This window comes from Spermophilus citellus (assembly GCF_964194105.1).
Source record: "Spermophilus citellus genome assembly, chromosome: X".
Classification (NCBI taxonomy): domain Eukaryota; kingdom Metazoa; phylum Chordata; class Mammalia; order Rodentia; family Sciuridae; genus Spermophilus; species Spermophilus citellus.
The window spans coordinates 37,597,586-37,616,302 of record NC_138190.1 but is presented as its reverse complement, the minus strand read 5'-3'; the positions used below and the strand labels follow the sequence as shown (position 1 = coordinate 37,616,302).

The following is an 18,717-nucleotide window of genomic DNA, read 5'->3' as shown; positions in this document are numbered from 1 at the left end:
GCAAATCTTAATACCCTCTGTTTACATAATCCTAAATGCTCATATTGTCCACACCATTCATTGCTTTATTTCCTTTGTTGTGTTTTGTGTTCTTTAGGTGTGATTATAGCAATCCTTAGCTGAACTAGAAACTGATTGATTGTTTTGTTGGTTGTGGTTTGGATGTCAGGTATCCCCCAAAAGCTCATGTGTGAAACAATGTAAGAAGATTCAGAGGCAAAATTATTGGGTTGTGAGAGTCTTAACACAATCAGTGAATTAATCCCTGATGGGATGAACTGAGTGGTAACTGAAGGGAGGTAGGGTGTGGCTGGAGGAGGTGGGCTTTGGGGGCCTGGATTTGGGGTATATACTTCATATCTGGAACATGGAATCTCTGTCTGCTTTCTGATTATCTTGTGAGCTGCTTCCCTCTGCCACACTCATGTCCCATGATTCAGCCTCACTGTAACAGTGGTCCCTTCACCTTCTGAATATAGCCCTCATTGCTCTAAGGCTTATTTTTTTAACATTTTTCCTCTCTTTCCCCTTCTCCCCCTCCCCAACAAGATTAGGGAGACAGTGCTATCTTTTCTTCCCCTAGTTAACTGCCCTTGAACACACACACACTACAGAAAGGAGATGGCTGCTGAGGATCTGGGAAGTGAATATCTCCAAAATTAACAAGCGAATCCTAACACACCATCAGTGGGCCCTGGGGGCCGCCTACCAGAGCACACCTGGAACTTAACTCTTGAAGAGTTCCTTTAAAACCCCCCTGTCCCTCCTGATTGGGAGAGTCAGGGAAGTCCCCTGTGTTTTTCCTTTTCTAGTAAAGCAATAAAACTTTTTTCTTTTTCTCAAAACTGTGTCCTCATTATTAGATTGGCATGGGGACAGGGACAGGTGATTACATCACCTCAAGCCCCAAGGGATGGTTGTAGAGTCTGTGTCGAAGGAACCACTGAGCTAGAGCCAGACCAAGCCCCAAGGAATGGAATCCGCTGTCTATGGACTGAGATCTCTGATATCATGAGCCCTCAAGTAAATTTTTTCTCCTCTATAATTGTTCTGGTTGGGTTTTTTAGTCACAGCAGCAAAAAATCTGACTAAAGAGTCACCCTCCAGGTGCTCAGCACCTTTCCCTGAATAGGAGATTGTCAGATGTCCCTCTCTACCTGTGGCAACCATGGTTAAAACCAGCTTGGGAAAAATCATCTCTGGAATTAGAGTCTCCCTGCTGTCTTCCACTGCTGCTATGAAACAAAACAATAATTATTTTAGCAGCAGTGAATATAAAGAAGAAAGAAAGTCATTTGCTTTTGTGGCTTCAATAAGGTTTAAGGCTCTTAGGATGCTTGGCTCATACAAGGTATCCAGGGAAGAATGAAGAATTTCCTAGGCAAGTTGTGACTGGAAGCTTCTCTGAGGCTTGTTGTGCCATGCCAAAGGGCATTTCTCTCTTCCTTGTTGGCATCCTATTTGGCTTTTTCGGGAAGTAACAGATTTTTCTATGTATATTCTTCAGTTCAGGAATGCTTAGGAGGCCAAGTCTTCCAACAATAGGACTACAAATATATTAATAGCATGAATGTGAAGGAATTTTTAAAGCCATTTCCTGGAGAGTTTATCCACAGTTGCTGAAATAGCAGAGCCACTTTTTTTTTAAGGGAAGGAGGATTCCCCAGAGTGAAAAATAAAATAAAAAGTAGACATTTTTCATTTTTATTCCCCCCTTTTTTTAGTACTAGGGATTGAACACAGAGGCATTTAACCACCGAGCCACATCCCCAGCCCCTTTTATTTAGAGACAGGGTCTCACTAAGTTGCTTAGGGCCTCACTAAGTTGCTGAGGCTGGCCTCAAACTTGCAATCCTCCTGCCTCAGCCTCCTGAGCCACCAGGTGTGTGCCACCATGCCCCATTTTACTCCCTCTTTACCCAGGTCTCAATTTCATCTGGCAACTGCACTGTGACAAAGCATCCAGCGTGACCAGTCAAAGGCCAGATTCTTTGTTTTCCTCATTATGTTGGGTATGGTTAAAAGAGATTTTTAGGGAGAGGTTAGGCCCATCACATGGTTTAATCTTCTTCTATTACTTTTCTTCTCTATTACTTTTTAGTAATTAAAATGTGTTGCCCTGCCAAATTGAAGCAGAAATATTTGTTTTACCATGTATGGAATTATTTCCATATAATTTTGGTAAGAATTTAATGATTTATTGCTCAGCTGCGTTAATGTTCATAACTAATACTTTATAAAAGGTACCTGTGTGGACCCTCAGAACAACACCTGGAGAATTGAAATGTTAATATCCCCAAGGCCTGTCCTGTCCTAAAGAACTATTAATGAAGTAGCTCCCAGCAAAACAGGGAGATGCTAATCAAACCACCTTAGGCCATTCCTGCCCAGATCTCTCTTGCCCACCCCCTTGGTCCACCTGTTTCTCACCTTTTGGCCTTCCCACCTGTGTCCCCCATCACTGCAGGATAGAGGGAAATAAAGGACAGGAATGTGGGAGGACAAAAGAAGACCTTAGATATAAAAGGGAGAAGATCTCAGTTCGAACTCCATTTTCTTTATGGGCTCCATTTTCTTTATTGGACTTGATATTAGACCCAATTTACATAACTACACTACCTATCTTTAAATCTGGCTTCACCATCACAGTGAACAGTTTTGTCACCACAAGGATTCCTTCTATTGCCCTATTATGACCACACCCACTTCCTTCCTATCAATTTCCCCACCCCTGCACAATTCCTGACCCCAGCAACTACTAATTTGTTCTCCACTTCTAAAAATTGTTATTTCAAAAATGTTAAATAGACTGGCCTAGATGCAGTGATGTTTACAAGTAATGACTAGAACCAGTTATAGATATTTCTGTTCAACTCCCACAGCTTTACCTGACCTAGTCTTTAAAAAAGATGTTACAGGGCTGGGGTTGTGTTAGAGCTCTTGCCTAGCATGTGTAAGGCACTGGGTTCGATTCTCAGCATCACATAAAAATAAATAAATAAAATAAAGGCATTCTATCCATCTACAACTACAAAAAAATTTTTTTTTTTAAAAAAAGATGTTACATAATGGAATAAAAATGTAGGTAACTATTGGAATATTTTCCCCCAACTTGACATAATTCCATGGGGATTAAAGAAGTTGTTTTATGTATTAATTGTTCATTCATTTTTATTGTTGAGTAGCATTCCATGTATGTACCCATTTCTCTAATCATTTTCCCATTGAAGGGCATCTGAGTTATTTCTAGTTTTTGGTTATCATGAGTAAAGCTGCAATGAATATTAACATATAGGTTTTTGTGTGAACATAGGTTTTCATTTCTTTGCGATAAAGATCCAAGAGTATAACAGTGGTGTCTGGGGTTGTTGCTCAGTGGTAGAGCGCTTGCCTATCATGTATGAGGCACTGGGTTCAATTCTCAGCACTGTGTATAAATCAATAAAAGTAAAGGTCTATCAACAACTAGAAAAGTAGTTTTTAAAAAAGAGTGTAACTGTGGCCCACTTTATGCTTTGAATATAGTCCTTGCTGCTGTGCCACTGCAACTGATTTTTAAAATGGACCTGTTTCTTTCTCTTCCTTTCTCCCTGCTCCTCTGTAATCTCTCCCCCTCCCTAATCCTAGGCAGATTAAGAGAAAGAGGGTTTACTGTAACACAGTTATCAGAGTACATAACCACCATAGGAATAAAGTAATCCAGACTTTGGGCATGGCACCAGAAGATCTCAGAAATGACTGTCTCCCAAAATAACAAGTGAATTACACCTTCAACAGAGAACACATGGAATGTAGCCTTTGAGTTACCTCTTTAAAAGCCCCCTGTTCCTGCTGATGGGCAGAATCACTGCCTCTGGGACGGGAGTGCCCTGTGTTTCTCCTTTGCTAGCAAAGCAATAAACCTTAATTTTCGTTTCTCTCAAAACCATGTCCTTAATATTGGAATGGCATCAGGGACAAGGACTGAACTTTGAGCAACAAGAGTATAATTGCTGTGTCATATGATAACTGCATGTTTAATTTTATTAAGACTATCAAATCATTTTTTGAGAGCACATTACCTTGTTATATTCCCAGCAGCAGTGTGTGTGTGTGTGTGTGTGTGTGTATCTATATAGTTCTCCTGCACCCTGGTTAGCATTTAGTGTTATCACTATTTTTATTTTAGCTCTCTGATAGGTGAGTAGTGATATCTCGTTGTGGGCTTAATTGGATTTTTTTTCTAGGATTAAAAAAAAGGGGGAGGGTGGAATCTCATGAAAATAGAAGGGAAATCAGTAGAGCCGAGGAAGAGGATTGACGGGGGAGAGAAGAGGAACATAAAAAGTGAGAAACTACGAAATGAAATTGGCCAAATCATGCTTTGTATATATGTGAATATACCATAGTGAATTCCACCTTTATGTATATCTGTAAAGCACTAATTATAAAACCAATAAATAGGGCTGGGGTTGTGGCTCAGCAATAGAGCACTCGCCTAGTACATGAGAGGCCCTGGTTTTGATCCTCAGCACCACATATAAATAAATAAACTAAAGGTGTTGTGTCCATCTACAACTAAAAATAAATATATATAAAAAACAATAAATAAACAGAAGGAAGACCAGTAAAGTAGAAAAAGGGAAACAGGAGGAGCGAGGAAGGGAGGAAAAGTAGAAGTACTGGAGACTGAAATGGAGCAAATTATATTCAATACATGTATGATATGTCAACCTGAATGCCCCCACTACCATGTAAAATTATAATGCACTAATAGAAGCAATTTAAAAATTAGCATTTCTTTGATGGTTAATGAGTTGAACATCTATCTTTTCAACTTATTTTCCATCTGTATATATACCTTGGTGGAAAGTCTGTTTGTTTTTTGCCCATTTCAAATTGAATTGCTTTTTTACTGTTGAATTTTCAAAATTATTTTTTAATTTATTTTATTTTTTTAGTTGTTGATGGACCTTTATTTATTTATATGCGGTGTTGAGAATCGAACCCAGAGCCTCACACATGCTAGGCAAGTGTGCTACCCCTGAGCCCTAGCCCCAGCCCTTGAAAATTCTTTGAGATGTGGTTTACACATATTTTCTCCCAGTTTGTAGCTTCTCTTTGCATCCTGTTAACAGGATCTTTTGTGGACTTGTTATTCAAAGCTTGGTTCTTGTCCCTAATGCAATCCAATAATGAGGATAAGGTTTTAAGAAAAAGGAGAAAGAAGTTTTATCACTTTGCTAATAAAGGAGAAACAAGGGGATGGGGGCTGGGAGATAGGGGGTGGGGGGTGGAGCGGTGGTGGTGGTGGTGAATCCTGTGCCAAAGGCTGTGATTTTGTCCATCAGGGGGAACAGAGGGTTTTTAATGAGGTGACTCAAGGGCTTCATCCCACATGTATCCTGATGGGGGTTATAATTCATTTGATAATTTGGGAGATTTTTTAGATCTCCTGGAGCCATCACACAAGTAATTTGCTAATAAAGGAGAAACATGGGTGGGGGTTGGGGGTTGGGGGTGGGGTTAGAACCACTTCTTTGCTATGGTGGGTATGTGCTCAAGGACCAATAACTTGGCCTAGGACAGAGAAGAAGGGTAATCCTGTTTCCCCTGAAATTAGGAGGGGAGATTAGGGAGAAGGAGACATGAGGGAGGTGGAGAGGAAGAGAAAGAAGCTCCTCCATTTAAAAATGAAGTTCAAGTGGCAGAGCAGCCAGGGCTATATTCAAAGCATCAAGTGGACTACTATTCCAGAGTAAGTTTCTAATTTTGATGATGTCCAATCTATCAACTTTTCCTTTTATATATTATGCTTATAGTGTTAAATCTGCCTATTCCCAAATCCTAAAAACTTTCATGTTGCTTTATTCTTTCTAAAAATTTTATAGTTATCTTGGTGGCCTGCAATCCCAGTGGCTTAGGAGGCTCAGACAGGAGGATCGTGAGTTCAAAGCCAGCCTCAGCAATTTAGCAAGGCCCTAAGCAACTCAGTGAGATCCTGTCTCTAAATAAAATACTAAATAGGGCTTAGGATGTGCCTCAGTGGTCAAGTGTCCTTGAATTCAATCCCTGGTAGAAAAAAACGTTATAATACTGGGTTTTGAACCAAGGGCCTTATGCATGATAGAAAAGCACTCTACCACTGAGCTACACCACCTGCCTTTTTAATTTTTTATTATGAGACAGGGTCTCACTAAGTCTCTAAGGCTGGCCTCCAACTTAGGATCCTCCTACCCCAGCCTCCCTGAGTTGCTGGGTTTACAGGCATGTGCTACTGCTTCTGTCTTAGTTATATAGTTTGTATTTAAATCTGTGAGTAATTTTCAGTTAATTTTTTTCTAAGGTGTGATTTAGGTCATGAACTTTTTTGGCCTATGGAAGCCCAATTGTTCCAGCACAGTTTGTTGAAAAGGCTGTCCTTCCATTGATTGCTTTTGTATCTTATTTGAAAAAGTATATTTGTGGGATTTCCTTACAGGTTCTCTATTCTTTTCTTTAATATTTATTTTTTAGTTTTAGGTGGACACAATATCTTTATTTTATTTTTATGTGGTGCTGAGGATTGAACCCAGTACCTCATGCATGGTAGGGGAGTGCTATACCACTTAGCCACAACCCCAGCCCAACAGGTTCTCTCTCTCTTTTTTTTTTTTTTGTTTCTTAAGGAGAGAGAGAGAAGAGAGAGAGAAGTTTTTAATATTTATTTTTCAGTTTTCGGTGGACACAACATCTTTATTTTATTTGTATGTGGTGCTGAGGATGGAACCCAGCACCCTGTGCATGCCAGTCGAGAGTGCTACTGCTTGAGCCACATCCCCAGCCCCATCCCAATAGGTTCTCTATTCTGTTCTATTGATGCAATGTCTGTCCCTCTGCCAATGCCACACTATTTTTATTACTGTAGCTATAAACCTTAAGATCAAGGTCAGTAATTTCTCCAACTTCATTTTTCTTTGTCAAGGTTCTTTTTACTTGGCGTAGTGGCACATACCTGTAATCCCATCTATTTGAGGGTTGAGGCAGGAGGAATACGCGTGAGCAATTTAGCAAGACCCTGTCTCAAAAAATAAAGAGTCTTTAGAATTCTCTTTATTGATTGTAGCTCAGTGGTAGAGTGCCTCTGGGTCATTCCCTAATACTGCAAAACAACAAAAAAATTTTTTTCTTTGTCTTCCTTATGTTTCCCAATGAATAAAGAAAATCATCCTTTATATCACATAGTGATTTTATTCTTTTAAAATAATCAAGGGCTTGTTTGCAGCCCAGTGATAGAGCATTTGCCTAGCATATTCAAGGCCCTGGGTTCCTTCCATTCCCTGCACTGCAAATAAATAAATAAAGACAGCTTTTAGAGACTGCATGCATTGATTTATAATGCTTCATACTGCGAGTAGTGGAATACCTGATCAACAGAGCATTAAACAAATAGAAATTTTTACTAGTAAGAAGTCTAGAGGTAAGTGGTTGCTGGCATATATTCAGAGGCTCAACTTCATCTCAGCATCTCTGTAATCCTCCCCACATTCCTACCAGTGATTCCAAGGTGGCTGCTGCAGATCCAGGCATGTATACTTCTCAATGCAAGTAGAGGTGAATGAGGGGCTCTGGATTGCATCTGTCCCTGGGCTCAAGAGAGCAAAAACCTTTTCTAGAATTGCAAAATAGACTTCTGAAAGGAGGCTAAGGAAAGGAGTGTAGCATTTAGCTTTTTTTCTGGAGGTTTTAAGTAGAGACTGACAAGGGAGAAGGAATTGGGGGATGAATGTAGTAATCAGCTACACTGAGTCAGTGATTTTAACTGACTCTGAGGGAAGTCTTTAGAATTCTCTTTATTGATTTGTGCCTTGAGTTGGATTACTTAGAGGGGTGAAAAGGAAGGTGCTGTACTTTTCTCTAAATGTTAGTGATTTAAATTTTATTTTCCACTCTACTGATTGAAATACATTATTAAACGTATCAAATCAGTCTTATTGTTACATTAACTCAATAGTTAAGAGTCAAAAGCACAACATTTTTCAAGCTAGGTTTAGAAAATGGAAAATTAACTTGAAGATATTTGAGGTTTTCTTTGACATGCTTTTTTATTTGCCTACTTGGGCTTATTTTTGGAGTGATTTAGCTTTATTAATAAGTAATGATAGCTTTCACGCTCTTATGGTCTTGAGCTCTAAGATCCCACTTTACCTGAGGCAATTTTGTTGTTATTTTCTCTTGGAGGTTCACAGCATCTGCTGAATGACTTCTTTTTCTCCATAAAAGTACAGAAAAGAAGAAAAGAAAAAAAAATGAATTTCTAAAATAAATAAGATATGAAGGGAGGAAAAAAACCCACACTATTCATGGAAGAGAAACAAACTAGTTCCAGAACTATATCAGGCAGGCATATCAAAAAATGATGGTTTTAGATGATTCTGTATTGAATTTTCCATTAACCTAAAAAAGTAGTTAGAAAAATTAGTGTTGTTAATGCTTACTGAAATATTGATTTTTCTTTTTGGTGGTACTGGGGATAGAACCCAGAGCCTCACACATGGCAGGCAAATGCTCTACCACCAAAGTACAGCCCCAGCCCCTAACTACATACTAACTGCTTGTTTTCAAGCCCCAATTTCCATCATCTGCTGGTTGCTGTAGAGGGGTTTCTACAGCACTGTCTTCTCATACCTGCCCTGCTTTTAAGGGATTGAATGTAGAGCCAATTACCTGATCAGTTTCTTCCCTTCTAGGGCAGGGTAGTTATTTTTGCTATTAACGCTTGTCAAATGCAAAAAATAACAATTCAACCCTGGTGACTTAAACAAGGGGAGATCTATTTTCTCCTAGAGAGCACAAAGAATGTGAGGCCTAATGCTAAGGGCTCAGGTATTGGGTGTGCATCCTGAGTTCAATACATACTACTTGAGTAATCTTGGGCAATTAAACTCTCTGTGCCTCAAAATCCCCATCTATAAAATGGGTATAATGATAGAATGGACACAGAGGTTTTCTCTGAGAATTCAGAGTTTCATGCTTCTAAAGTACTTCGAACAGTGCTATAGTGATTAGCTGTTAAGGCAACAGAAATGATATTTGCAACTGCAAAGATAGGCTTCTAGCTTCTGGTGGTCCTAGTGAACTGTCAAGTTCATATAATTCTCCTTGCTCTTCCTGCGTTTGCCAGGAGCCTGTCATGTTAAACATCTGGGCTTTGGAGTACAGACTAGAAAGAAACAAGGCTGTTGTGCTGGAGCTCTTGCAAGAGAGATTGCAAATGGATCAAATGGATCCCCAACTCCTTGTTGTTGTTTTCTTTTTTTGGGGGGGGGGCGGGGGCATACCTGGCATTGAACTCCGGGATACTGAACTATTGAGCCATATTCTCGGTGGTTTAGCACTTTGCCATTGCTGAGGCTGGCTTTGAATTTGCGATCCTCCTGTGTCAGGCTCCCCAGCCGCTGGGATTATAGGCGTGCCCCACCTACCATGCCTGGCTGGATCCCAAACTCCTGATGCTGATGATAGTAGTCTACTCTTAGGTTTGGGTTTATGGTTTCTGTAGGGGCCCTGACAATTTACTGGTGATTCATTTATCAATCCAAGCATGTGATAAAATTGCTCTTCTAATCTTTAGCAACAAGAAAGGGGTGGTGGTATCAGTTATGAATTTGATGTGAAGCAGAGTCTCATTTGGCTTCTGCCTTTCCAAAAGTAGTGTCATAAGTGGGATGGGGACCAGAGAGTTGAGATACTGAGGAGCACTGATCTGGAGATAGCATGTTCCTGACTTTATCATTTGCTAAGACATTTGCCTAATTTCCTTGGAATGAGAGACAGCATGAGTTCACGTAAAAGGCAGGTTGCTACTGTAATGCTAAGAAGTTATGATGTACAATGGCAAATCTCAAGTATGTGTGGAAGAGGGTGTTAAACATTTGAAATAGGTGCATTATGGTGTGTTACTGCATACTAAACAAGTCTCCAAGGAGTTAATTTCTAAGGTACAGGATTCTGAATTAAAATTTCAAGTTAATATTCTAATAGTGCAAGAGTGGAATTTTTCATGCTGTGCTGATTAGAATAAAATAGAAATTGGTATTATCTAACTTTTAAAAAGCGACTTTTTTTTTTTGTTTTGTTTTGAGTCTGAATGTGTGAATTGACAAGCCAAGAATTTTGGAAAGGTTTCAATAACGGTTCCTTTTATGCTAAAAGTATTCTTTGAAAGGATCGGGCCTGGCTTATTTCATTTAGAAAGAGAATTGTAAATATCTAATAAGTATCTGGATAATACTCTTCGGGTTGAGAATGTGTTCCTAAGTTTAGCAAGGACTTGATTGAACAATATTCTGAATTTCATAGATTTTGGGTATTCCTGAATTTTCTGAGCATTGGTGAATTTTAGTGTTTAAAATAAAAAGACCCTGTCATATGGTGTTCTTAGCCATTGTAACACGCTGGACAAAAATGTACTGACAAGGTGTGTTTGTGTGTGTGTGTGTAAGTGTGTATGGGGTTGCAGTAGGTTGCTGCTCCTTAAAGCAGCAGATAAACTTTTTACCCTTGTTCCTTCCATCCCCCTTTTCACCTCTGGCTGCTATAGTGGTGACCAGGACAGGAAGGGCTAGCCTTATTGAAGGCTCCTCATGTATAATCCAGTGCTTCGGCCTTTAGAAATTGCAGAAATGAGCCTCATCTCCCATAAGATGTAATTGAAGCATCTGATTTTGCCATCTAAGGCTCTCTGTGGATTGATTTCCATATTAACTTTTCAAATGTTATTTCCTGCTACTGTAGGAAATGACCCTGAATCTAGCTGAATCTGGTCCCTGTCCTTCAACATGCCCCAGCACCTTTTCTCTTATTCTGTTAGAAAAATGCACTAAACGTTTCAAAGTTCATTTTAAGACTCAAATTCTCCACGAATTTGTCTCTAGCTTCTACTACTCAATACTGTAATCCCTTGAATTCCTGTAGCCTCAATCTATATGCATGGGGTCCACTGTTTGCTACAGTTGATTGCCAAAGCAAATAAATCTTAAAAATGGAAAGTATATTAAGTTCACCAATTATTGACTGCATCTCTGTTGGGCCTTTTTTAGATGCTGAATGAGAAATAAGATAGACTGTGGCTCTGCTTTCATGGAACTAAGAAGGACAGTGTTAAAACTGTGACTCTCATTGAGCAGGGACTGAAAATTGGATGATTCATACTTGTTCATGAAACAAATTTAATATGCCCAATAATGTCATGAAAGTAGAGATAAATCTATAAAATTGTTGAATCAAATGTAGAAAATTAAGTTCTAAGTCATGTAAAAGGTCATTATGTATTATTCATAAAAATGTTTTTTTTATAGCCACACTGAGGTGTGGCTCAGTGGTAGAGCACTTGCCTTGCTCCTGTGAGGCACTGGGTTCCATCCTCAGCACCACATAAAAAAAATAAAGTTAAAAAAATGTTTTATAAAATCTATTTGTAAAAAAGAAAATATGAGCACTCAGGTTGGTTACTGAGGGAATAATACTTGGTCTGTTTTCCACTGGAGCTCTAACTTAGTTTTTGCTAAAAGCCAGTACCAAATCTTTACCCTTGAGAAAATGAAAAATATTAACAGGCAGGCACAATCACAGATATCTTCTCACTTAGTCCTAAACGCTGTTCCATCAAACAGGTTTTATTATTTTCACTTTAGAGAATGGCAAAGCCAGAGGCCTCTAGAGAAATAAAGTGACAGTTCCAGAATCCCAGGGCCATATGTGGTAAAGCTGAAATATGAATATTAGGCCTCCAAAGCCAGATCTCCTGCTCTAGCCCTTATGTCGATGTGTTTACACTTTTACTCCCTGGTTTTGTTCTTGATTTCCCATAATTCCAAATGTTTACATAAGATTTAAGGAGGTCTAAGCCAGGCAATGGAGTCAAGGAAATATTAGGTGAGATTGTTTGAAATTAAATGGCAGTTTATGTTCTCTTCACTCAACAGATATTTATTGAGTTCCTACTATATGCCAGGCCCTATAGTCCTCATTCTCAGAAAGTGCAGTCTAGTGTCAAATATAAGCACATGAATAGAGAACTATAATATAATATTCTAAGTACAGTGATAGCTACATAGGAATTATGGATAGGCAGATGGGGACTCATTTGTTCAATGGGTGAATCAAGATCAAACTTTGTGAGATTCTTTGTTTCTGTCTGCACCACTGCTTCTCTTTCAAGGGCCTTACCTGTTATTTGTTTTTTTTTTTTTCTTTTTAAACATTGTCCTGTGTTCTACGTACTATATCTTGTGCTGGTATACAACTAGGGAACAATGGGCAACCTTCTGATTTTCAAGATTTTATTAGAAGATCTGTATAGGGACATAATGTTCTGACTTTAAGCAGCCAGGGAAAACTTCAAGAGGAGATGACGTTTAGATCTTTTATTTATTTCTTACATTTTTCTGAGCTTGGGTTATTTTAAGGGAATTATAAATACTAGAAACTCAAGTTCTGATTTGCAATACCTTACTAGAGCTATGCAAAAAGCCATATGGTTCAGAAGATATTTCTGTCCCTGTGACTCTACCAAACACCATTCTCATCAAGGTCATGACCATCTCCTTGTTGCCCAATCATGGTCAAGTCTCAAGCCGCAACTTCATTTGACTTATCAGTAGCATTTGATGCAGTTAATCATGCCCTCCTCTTCAAATGCTTTCTTTACAGTTTCCATGACACTAAACTCTCCTAGTTTTCTTCCTGTCTCACCAGCTACTCCTTGTTCATCTTCTTTGCTATAGTTCTACCCCATCTCCCTGATTTCTTTCTCTATCTTTTTTTTTTTTTGTGGTGCTGGGGATTGAACCCAGGGCCTTGTGCATATGAGGCAAGCACTCTACCAACTGAGCCATATCCCTATCCCTGATTTCTTAACACCAGGATGTTTTAAGGTTCAGTCTTGGCCACCTTTTCTGCACTGTCATTCAATCCAGGACTACAGCCTTAAATACTAGCCATCAACTGGTGTATGTCAAGTTTTTATACCCAGCCTTTACCTGTTTGCTGAACTTCAGATTCACATATCCACCTGCTAATCAACACTTCTACTTGCCTGTCTGAGTGGTATCTCAAACTCAACATGTGCAAGGTAGAATCCTGCACTTCTCTGTCTCCTACCTCCAGACCTCTCACCTGAGTTTTCTCCCACTGTTTCGTATGCCAGGATAAAACTCCATTCTAGTTGCTCGATATCTAATCTATCAGTAAATCCTTTTTGTTCTACCTTCAAAATATATGCAGCATTTGATCACTTTCACTATTTCTACTTCTATCACTCTGATCTGGGCTACCATCGTTTTCTTGCCTGGACTATTGCAATAAAACCAATTCTTTGCATTGTAACCATAGTGATCTTTTCTATCCCCTGCTCAAAACAAAATCCCAGCATCCTTTAAGCCTCTATGGCCAGCCCCTGTTTAATCTCTTTACCTTGTGTCTCAAGTTAGGGGTTCTCTAGACCTGTCTCAAGCTAGAATAGTGTGGTGTTCTTCTTCAAGAACACCTAGATAGCATGGCAGTCTAAAGTGCAGGAGAGAATGAAAGGAGAAAGGACTGTCAGTGACAGCAGACTACTATTTTGTGGAATGTGAAGGTGGAGGATGGGAAGAAGTGAAGACATTAATGGAAGCAGGACTCACGGATGAAGGAGGCCTTCTTCCTCTACAAAGTAAAAGATTTGAGTGTCTCAATGTGTCTGAGAGTAGCCCAGGGGAGGGAGGGGTTAAAGTTATTGGTTATGGGACCAGAGACACACAAACCAGTACTGGGAAGAGAGGCACTTAGGACTCTGGTGTGGTTTTCCTCCACTTCACCCCCTCTTTTGGTCAGAGCCTTCTCAGTATCTTCTGCCACAGTCTGGCTGGGCACAATTCAGGAGCCACTTGTCAAAAGAAACGAACTTTATTTTTAGAACCACACAGGCCAAACAAAACAGCTCCTCAGGAAAACCCCTCAGAGCCCAACTGCCACCACCGGCTTCCCACCAGCCTCTCACAAAAACACAAGCCTCTCCCACTCCCACAATCCTCCTGCTCTTGAGGCCGATTGGCTGGGTCGCGTGGGTGGAGCCAAAGAAGTCCCCCAATGAGCAGCTCTGTGGTCTGAAAGGGCAGGGAAACAGCCCAATGAGCATCACCGCAGAGGAGCCAATCAGCTAGATGTTGCTGGGGCGCTGTGAGCCAATCATCAGCCGGCAGCTGGAAGTTTGCTGGCAGCTGGAAGTTTGCTGGGGCCCCTTCGGCTGTGGCTCTCAACAATCTTCAGTCCACTGTCTCTAGCCCTTTGGCCTTGATTTCCAGTGCCTGCACCTTCTTTCTTGTTCTGCTCCTGGTCTCCTGAACATTGTGGAGGGATCTGACACAGGTTCTGAGAGCCACATTGCTTCCTGGATGTCCCCCCCCCCCAATCCCCAGTTCCTGTCCTCCTGGATGCTTAAACTTCCCTACTGTGGAAGCTGATCCAGGGGGTCAGGAAGTGATACCTTAAGATTTTTAAAACCTTTTTTCAGTTCCAAAGATCCATTATGTATTTGATATCTCTCTGCAGATTCAATCACCTAAACACTAAAATTTACCTCCAGGCATGATAATAATCAAATAATCATCAAATAATCAAAAGTGAGAGGATACTGAAGCATAAACTTTGAAATCCCCTCTGTTGTCACCTGAGGTACCATACTTGGCTATTGTGGCCCAAATGTTTATGTACAGGGATTTATTTTTTCTTTCTTTTTTTCTTGTTCCATGCTGGGGATGGAGCCCGGGATCTTCTGTATGTTCAGCAAGTGATCTACCACTGGGCCACACCTAGCTTCAGTAGGCATGCTATGATTTAATCAGCTTCTTTAAGATCTTTGGGTTAACATGGGGCAGTTGCCTTAGCTGGCTTCAGTGCCGCATGCCTGTAATCCCAGTGGCTCTGGAGGCTGAGGCCAGCCTCAGCAATTTAGTGAGGCACTTAGCGACTCAGTGAGGCCATGTCTCTAAATAAATTATAAAAAAAATAGCTGGGGATGTGGCTCAGTGGTTAAGCACTCCTAGGTTCAATCCTCAGTACCCCCCCCAAAGAATAAACAAACAAAAAACAATTCTTTTGCCTTTAGACCATCCTCCTTTGAATCCTCCCTGTGCACATCTGTCTTCAGATGTGCTGCCTCACTCTTCTGTATCCCTTGGAAAACTTTAATGGCTTCTTGTTGGCTGTTTGATGCAGACCACAATTTTCAATTTGGCAACCATTTAATGTGTCATTCGAGTTTTATGGACTTCTTGTATATGCAACAATATGTAAGATGGTGAGGGGACATGTAAAAAGGAAGAATACACATAATCATCCCAGAGTTTGAACAATGTGATATGCAGTGGTGCATACCTATGGTCTTAGCTGTTTGGGAGGCTAGGGTAGGAAGAATGCTTGAGTCCAGAAGTTTAAGGCCACCCTGGACAAAAATGAATATGAGTGCGCATACAGATTGTGGTATGTATACATGACAAAGGGCTTGTGGTCAGTAAGGGCCTCATGATTCTGCCTGTCCCTAAAAGGTCATCATGTGGTATATGAATCTTACACTGGATGTTTTTCTTTCATTATGGTAAAACACATAAAAATGTTCATTTTAACCATTCTAAATGTTTCAATAAAAATTTTATTACTCCAAAGGAAAACCTGTATCCAGTAAGCAGTTGCTTCTCAGTCCCTGGAAGTCACTTAATCTACTTCTTGTGTCTATGGATTTGTCTATTTTGGATAGTTCTCATAAGTACAATCATATATTATATGACCTTTTGCATCTGGCTTCATTCATTTAGTAGCATCATGCGTTTAAAGTTCATCTATATTATAGCATGTGACAGGAATTCATTCCCTTTGATGACTGAGTAATATTCCATTGTATGGATTGACCACATTTTATTTATCAGCTTATGAACTTGGGGTTGTTTTACCTTTTGGCTATTGTGAATAATGTTGCCATGTACATTTTTGTTTTGTTTTTGCTGTGAACATTTGTGTACAGGTTTTCTGTAGACACGTGTTTTCATTTCTCTTGAGTGTATACCCAGGAGTGAAATTGCTGGATTATATGCTAATTCTGTGTCTATCTGAATGAGGAACTGCCAAACCATTTCCCCTAGTGGCCAGACTATTTTACATCCCTGCCAGCAATGTATGAAGGTTCCAACATCTTTATATCCTCACCAACACCTGTCATTCTCCTTTTGTTTGATTATGGCCACCCTAGTGGCTATGAAGTGACAAATCATTGTAGTTTTTTCTTTCTTTCTTTTTTTTTTGGTACTAGGGATTGAACTCAGGGGAATTCTACCACTGAGCCCCATCCCCAGCCTTATTTTGTATTTTATTTAGAGACAGGGTCTCACTGAGTTGCTCAGCGCTCTATGTTGCTGAGGTTGGCTTTGAACTTGTGATCCTCCTGTCTCAGCCTCCGGAGCTTCTGGGATTATAGGTGTGTGCCACCACACCCTGATGTCATTGTAATTTTAACTTGCATTTCCCTAAAGACTAATAGTACTGAGAATCTTATCATGTTTGTTGGCCCTCAGAATATCTTCTTGGGAAAAATACCTATTCAAGGTCTTTGCCCATTTATAATTGGATTGTTTGTGTTTTTGCTGAGCTATGAGATTTCTTTAGATATTTTAGATTTTAGACACTTATGTGATTTTCAAATATTTTCTTCCATTGTGTGGGTTGTATTTTTACTCTCTTGATAGTAGTATACTTTGATGCATATTTTAAGATTTAACGAAGTCCAACTTTTTATTTTTCTTTTCTTGCTTGTGCTTATCTAAGAAACTATTGCCAAATCCAGGGCCATAGTGCTGGCTTCTATTCCATGATTGGGAGCTGTGGCTTGCCTGAGACAGTGTCCCCAGAGTCCACATAACTCAGCACCCTATGGATGCTCACCATGTATTTGGGAGGGATGACTGTGTAGTGGGACAGGAGTTGACCCTTGGGGACAGGAAGTCTTGTGTGTGGGTCCAGCTTGACCAGGGATATGACTGAATAAACATCATGGTGTCTTTTAAGCTGTGAGATATGGTCTGACCATAGAGGAGGATACAATTTGACACATTTTGGAGCTTTGTCAGGTTCAGGTAGCTGATGAGGCCTTCAGCAATGGTAAGGGCTTTTTGGTTGTGATGATGGAAACTGGGATCCATGGAACAGACTTATAAGTAGTAGAGACTGGCTGGTAACTTAATAATCTTTATGCATTGTTCCCTGGAAATAGGGACTGGCTTAGTAAATATTTCTGGCAGCCTGATGAAGAGACTGTTTAAGGTATTCCATAACATAGACCTCCTGATGTATTGTACTCTATCTCACCTTTCTTCCAAACTTGAACTTGTCCTTTTTAGTAGACTTGCCTCCCTATTACCCTCACACTAGTCAGTTCCTCTGCTTTGCATCCTCATAACCCTGCCCAGAACATCCTTGCCTCTCATCTCCTGTTTAATTCATCCCATTCCTCCAGGCCCAAGGTAGTATCCAGTTATCCACACAACCTCAGTACTACCACTCCAGGCAGAGGTGTTCAGATAAATTTACCAAAGTTTAGTATTACATGAACTTAGATTCAGATGTAGGTGCCACTAGCTACTGTGTAGCCTTGGGTGTGCTTGCCTGCCTTCCTTTGCCTTGTTTCCTCATTACTACTATTTTTACCAATGAGGAAACAAGGCAAAGAAAGGCATAAATAGTAGTAATAATGAGATCAAATGGTTTTTGTGGCAGTGAAATGAAATAAAATATGTAAAATTCTTAGTAAGAAATCCCGCTCATAGTAAGTGGTCAAAAACGGTAGCTGTACTGTTTTCTGTATCTAAATCTTACTTCATTGGCAAGATTGTATGTTTCTTCTTCAAGGCAGGACCTAGTCTTGTGCTTATTTTAACTAGTATATGTGGTTCAAAGCCAGTACTATAATAAGTGCTTAAGAAACATTTGTTGCTTTGAGGTGAGTTTGTGATTACCCAAAATTACTTGCCTTATTTTTATAAAATTTTATATTATTCCACCATTCATTTTGACAAACCAAACTTTTGCTTTGCTCTATGGTGATTTAGGACTGACAGTGATAACCTGATTGAATGTGTGAGTGTGCATATGTTGGGGGATAGGATGGGTAGGGATGGTGGAGGTATTAGCAATTGATTCTCCAAGGAGCAGAGTCAGGCAATAGCTTACCATCCTGAACATTGCTTCTAGCTTTCCTCCCCCAGCCTTAGAGTTGGACTGTTACCTGCCCAGGGCAGCTGTTATAAGTCTGGCTGCCCTGGACAGGGCTGCCCAGACCCTCCTCCATTTATTCCAGCCATCTTCACTGCAAAAGGAAATGAAATATTTTTGATTCTCCTGTCAGACTGTCCTGCCAAAGCATCATGCTTTGCAAGAGGTTCTTGCCCTGGTTATACACAATCCTGGCAGCAAATTCTGGATAAGCATTACCTCCTGGAGAGAGAGGCAGGGTCATGAACTCAGAGGGGGCTTAGTTGTATCTGAAATGCTTATTTCTTATGCATGGCTATGTGGCACATTCATTCTATGATATTATAAGTGATTATATTGTATCTCATATATTATCAAGTATATTATATAATCTTGAATTTGCTGTTTACCATTTCCATGTATGTGTAGGCCATAAGTATAATACTTTGTATATGTGGAATTATCAATTATATGTTCCCT

The 18,717-nt window shown here is 39.9% G+C and overlaps 1 protein-coding gene across 1 annotated transcript in view; it reads left to right on the top strand.

Annotated features, from left to right (window-relative positions):
• The window catches only part of EFHC2 (EF-hand domain containing 2), a gene marked incomplete at its 5' end in the record, with an annotated part of 214,004 nt that overhangs the window by 18,629 nt on the left and 176,658 nt on the right, over positions 1-18,717 (top strand). The gene's annotated exons all lie outside the window — the stretch shown is intronic.